The sequence below is a fragment of the Tupaia chinensis genome, unplaced genomic scaffold, assembly GCF_000334495.1.
Source record: "Tupaia chinensis unplaced genomic scaffold, TupChi_1.0 Scaffold145304_1, whole genome shotgun sequence".
In the NCBI taxonomy this organism is placed as follows: domain Eukaryota; kingdom Metazoa; phylum Chordata; class Mammalia; order Scandentia; family Tupaiidae; genus Tupaia; species Tupaia belangeri.
Window position 1 is genome coordinate 232,072 of NW_006205165.1, and position 5,126 is coordinate 237,197.

The 5,126-nt window shown below is 47.2% G+C and overlaps 1 pseudogene; it reads right to left on the bottom strand.

The window, feature by feature from the left end:
* The window catches only part of LOC102492017 (uncharacterized), a 149,084-nt pseudogene that overhangs the window by 137,829 nt on the left and 6,129 nt on the right, over positions 1-5,126 (bottom strand).

Below are 5,126 nucleotides of genomic sequence, written 5' to 3' on the forward strand. Positions count from 1 at the left end.
ACCGCGGTCGACTACATGGGAGTCCAGTGACATAGCCATTACGCTAACTGCTGGTCCCCAGAGCTGACATTTCTAACCACACCAGCTGTGAGGCATTACTTTCACTTCACACATGAGGAAACCGAGGTTTGGGAGGCACTAGCATCAGAGGCAGGACTTGGGCATTCCTATCTTGTCTCTGCTATTTAACTGTTTATGTGACCTTGGGCAAGTTCCTCGACCTGTCCAAACTTCAGTTTCCTAATTAGGAAAATGCTTAGAGTCCAAAGCCTCTGCCAGCCTATAGTGAGAAGTGGTATCCTATGGGAGAAAGAGGAGGGGAAGAGGACTCAGGGTGATGTCTGGGAGACAGAAAATGAGAAGACATGGGTGTGCCTGTGACTTTCTGAAGTGGAGGCAGATCTGGAATGGAAACTTGCCAGAGTGAATGTGCCAGGCTTTCAGTGTGTCCTGTGAGAGCCCAGATGGGCCAGGTGGGCAGGAGTCTGGCCTGGCTCCAAAGGCGCACCCATGCCATGTGCTGTTGTTGCCACCTAGGGGACAGGCGGGGACCAGGAGCCCAGGCTGTGCCTGGCTGCAGCTGCACATTCCTTGTCTCCTGCTGGTTTCCAGAGTAGAGAGAGGCAACCCAAGCCTGCTCCAGGAGCAGGGAGGGGGAGAAGGAGAAGGACTGTGTGCTGCCTCTGGTTTGCAAGTTATAAATAAATCCATCTGGAAGTGTTTGGGGCTGTGGGAGCCTAAGGCCGGCCCTGCAATTCAGGCCATGTGGCGCATATTTCCATTCACACCAGACCCCTCCCCCATACACCCCAGTCCCTGGAGGCTGTCTAATTGAGTCTGTCTGCTCAGGCCTGGCCCCGAGCTGGGCAGGAACCTCTCAGCCCCCATCACTACTTCCAGCCCTCAGCCCAACTCCAACAAGATCATGTCTGAGGAAATGCCCCAGGAAGTTTTACATACTGTCCCAGTGTTGGGTGAATGAGTGGATGGATATATTTTCAGTTCAGCATTTAGCTTATTAGGAAAAATGTTAAGAGCCAAAAGCCTCTCCCAGCCTATAGTGAGAAGTGGTATCCTATGGGAGAAAGAGGAGGGGAAGAGGACTCAGGGTGATGTCTGGGAGACAGAAAATGAGAAGACATGGGTGTGCCTGTGACTTTCTGAAGTGGAGGCAGATCTGGAATGGAAACTTGCCAGAGTGAATGTGCCAGGCTTTCAGTGTGTCCTGTGAGAGCCCAGATGGGCCAGGTGGGCAGGAGTCTGGCCTGGCTCCAAAGGCGCACCCATGCCATGTGCTGTTGTTGCCACCTAGGGGACAGGCGGGGACCAGGAGCCCAGGCTGTGCCTGGCTGCAGCTGCACATTCCTTGTCTCCTGCTGGTTTCCAGAGTAGAGAGAGGCAACCCAAGCCTGCTCCAGGAGCAGGGAGGGGGAGAAGGAGAAGGACTGTGTGCTGCCTCTGGTTTGCAAGTTATAAATAAATCCATCTGGAAGTGTTTGGGGCTGTGGGAGCCTAAGGCCGGCCCTGCAATTCAGGCCATGTGGCGCATATTTCCATTCACACCAGACCCCTCCCCCATACACCCCAGTCCCTGGAGGCTGTCTAATTGAGTCTGTCTGCTCAGGCCTGGCCCCGAGCTGGGCAGGAACCTCTCAGCCCCCATCACTACTTCCAGCCCTCAGCCCAACTCCAACAAGATCATGTCTGAGGAAATGCCCCAGGAAGTTTTACATACTGTCCCAGTGTTGGGTGAATGAGTGGATGGATATATTTTCAGTTCAGCATTTAGCTTGTAAGCTCGCTTTGCTAGGAAGAGGCCTCTCAGTAGTCATGGAAGATGAGCTATTCTGGACTTGAAACCTCCATCTCTGGATCACCTTTCTCACTCCCACCCTATCCAGCTAAGCTTGGCCAAGGTACAAGGGCACTGCCAAGTCTTGCTCATCTTTCTAGCCCCATTCCTTCATGTAATCATGTAATCATGAAGGAATGAGTTGCTTTAGTAATTGAGCAGACTATTGCATGTCCTCGTGTGTTGTGCTCTCTGCTACATACCAGGAACACGATAGTGAACAGCATAAAGTCCCTGCCTCACTGAGCTTGTGCTTGGGGTGGGACAAGATGTTGAACACCTTAACTCTCTAACTCTAAATGCCAGTAGTTCCTTGGAGTCATGGTAACAACCAGAAATGCTTCTGCACATTTCTTTTTTTTGAACCTGGATACAGCAAGTTTAATGTTTCTGCTGTACAAAGAATTAACACCCCTCCCCTCCTCATCCTTATGCTGGCAAGAGGATATGCACTAGAAAAAAATGCCTCTTAGAGTCAGTGAATAAAAGGATGGACTCATACATCTTCATATCTCTTTTTAACAAGGATGCTTATAATTTAAAGGATGTCCTGATGGAAAGGCAAGGGTATATAAGATGAGAAGCTATTTCCCATTTAGTCCACTGTCTTTGGCAGAGTCCGAGCAAGGCTACATTCACCTAGGATGCCCAATGGCTGTGGGGACCTCCACAGGGTCAAGTAAGCAAACCCAAATGAACATATTGGATTAGAAAAAAAGAAATGTAGGCACTCCTGAAGGAAGAGCTTCACCCTGAAAAGGGAAGAAGGAAATGCTCAGACAGGGAGTGTGGAGGGTCAGTGTGGTGATCTCTGCTGTGGCACTGGGCAAGGACTTAGCAGACAGCCAGGGGTGCCAGAGACATTCAGCAGCAGTGGCTCTCTTTTTGGGGATCAACTCCAACATAGACAGTAAGAAATCCATGAAACCAACTGCCTCTTCCTAAGACCACTCATACTTCTCTACTGGAACCTCAAAAAGGCCCCAGGGTTTCGGGCCAGCAGGTGGCGTGGTGGTTAAGGGTGGTTAAGGGTGCTGACTCCCACATGGCCGACCGTGGTTTGAATCCCAGACCTAGTGGCTTGCTTTCTCAGTTTCCTCCTCTCTCTCTCTCTCTCTCTCTCTCTCTCTGTGTCCCCTCTGGTCACATTCAAATAAATAAAGTTAAATAAAATAATTCTTTAAAAAAAACAAAAAAGGCCCCAGACTTTCAGCTTTGTGATGTGTTTCAGGTCACCTTTTTTGGTGAAAAATTCCTTGGAATATTTTTCTGCTGCAATGAGCTTTTAAGGCACCTTCCCCAGAAGTTCTATGATCAATGCAATATGATCTTCATCTTAAGAACTCTCTCTCTCTCTCTCTGATCAAATTTAAATAAATAAATAAATAAATAAAGTTAAATAAAATAATTCTAAAAATAAAAAAAAAACTTCCAGGGAGCGATATTGCCTTGTTTGAATATATTAAGTGAAATGTTTGTGCACCCAACAGACATTTCCAAGGTCAGCAATCTTCACTTTAAGTTTTTCTGCATTTTTTGGCTCAAGGGGGTTAACAAGAAAATTTCCAGCAGTAGATTTTCCTTTGTTGTCCAGAGGTCCGTTATGTTCTTGCTCTTGGTCGTCTTCACAGGGTATTTCTGCTCGAATGCTTTCTTGAAGTTGGCTGATGTCTATTCAATGATTGGTCTACAGTTGAGGAAGACTGGCATACCATGGTATCTGACACCTCGGAGGTTATAGGTGTGCAAGTCTGTTTCTTGAGATGTGCTACTATCTCTATTTTGGAAATTTAGGAATCTAGGTTCCTGCTTCAAATTTTGGACATCACAGTCATTAGCAGTAGGCAGATCCCCTTTAAGCCTCAATGTTTTATTACCATTTTCAGTGTAATTAATTATTTTTTTGAAGAGGTTTTTGCTATAGGGCATGTGCTCTCGCCAGACAGACAGAGAGAGACATAGAGACAGAAAGCAAGAAATCACCCCCCCCAGGGGGGATGGCCAGGCCGTAATCCCTTCTCCTCCATTCTCCTCTTGGGATCTTGGGCACGCATGCACACATGCCTGGCGTGAGTTTTAAGCCACCGGGTCCAGGACTCGAACTGCGGTCGATTACTTGGGAGTCCAGCGACATAGCCATTACGCTAACTGCTGGTCCGTGATTTTAATGACTCCATTGCAATTCATTTCTGTTGCACCACCCTCTACACCACGTTCCATAAGTGTTTGATCCTGGCCAATGGTACTTGACTCCAAGTTTTTCTTGCGTCATTTTATTAGGTGGGTTCTCTTTCAAGGGTCTTTCAACAGGATGCTCTGATTCTTCTTTCTTGTTTGGTCTTTTTTGCCCAGGGCCCAGCTCTTTCTCCATTTCCTCAATTTCCTGTATTCTGTTCTCTAGAATTTTTGCCTGGTGCTTCTGCTTCTTCTTCAATTTCTTCTTCTTCTTCTTTGGTATTTTGTTAGCTGGTTTAGGTGGGGGAGCAGTACTGACTGGATATCCAGAAGGTGGAGGAGCTCCAGGTCACTGCCATTCTCCTGCGTCTGCAGCCAACAGAATGTATTGCTCGTTCACTGATAACGAGATGTTTTCTGGTTTAATGCCAGTGTGGATGATACAACACTTGGTGTGTAAATAATCTAGACCCTGTAACACTTGCTGGATAATTTATTTTTTGACACAAGGCAGTGGAAGCCCCCGATAGTTGGACTTGATGATCCACTTGAGTATATGATGGCCCAAAACGTCAAACACCACGTGGATGTGTGTTCTGTTAACACACATCTGATATTTCGAAGTCATCTAGTAGTTGAACCGTCATTTCTCTGTTTGGATCACTAGGATCCGAATTGTGAACTGATTTCAGCAACTGGATTTCATCTAGTGCTGTTTTGGTCTAATGTTCAGCACTTTTAACTACTTTTATTGCCACAGACTTCTCCCTCTGAATATCCCATGATAACCACACTGTTGAAAAATGTCCCCAGCCCAACTTTTGGATCACATGATATCTCCCATTTCACAAGATGATAACCTCCTTTACAATAATCATTAGGATCTTCCTGCTCACCATCAACAGATTCCAGTATCTCCTCTTCCTGCTCTGGAAGATCACTCTCAGAGTGGGGAGCCGAGCCTTCGTGCTGAGTTTCAGATTTCCTTTGGGCTTTGTCCTTCTTGGCCTTGGTCCTTTTCTTTTGGGCCTGGAGTGCAAGCACCTGGCCTCGCCCCTGCTGCCATTGCTCCTTGTGGCAGGAGCCGTCCCCTGCACAT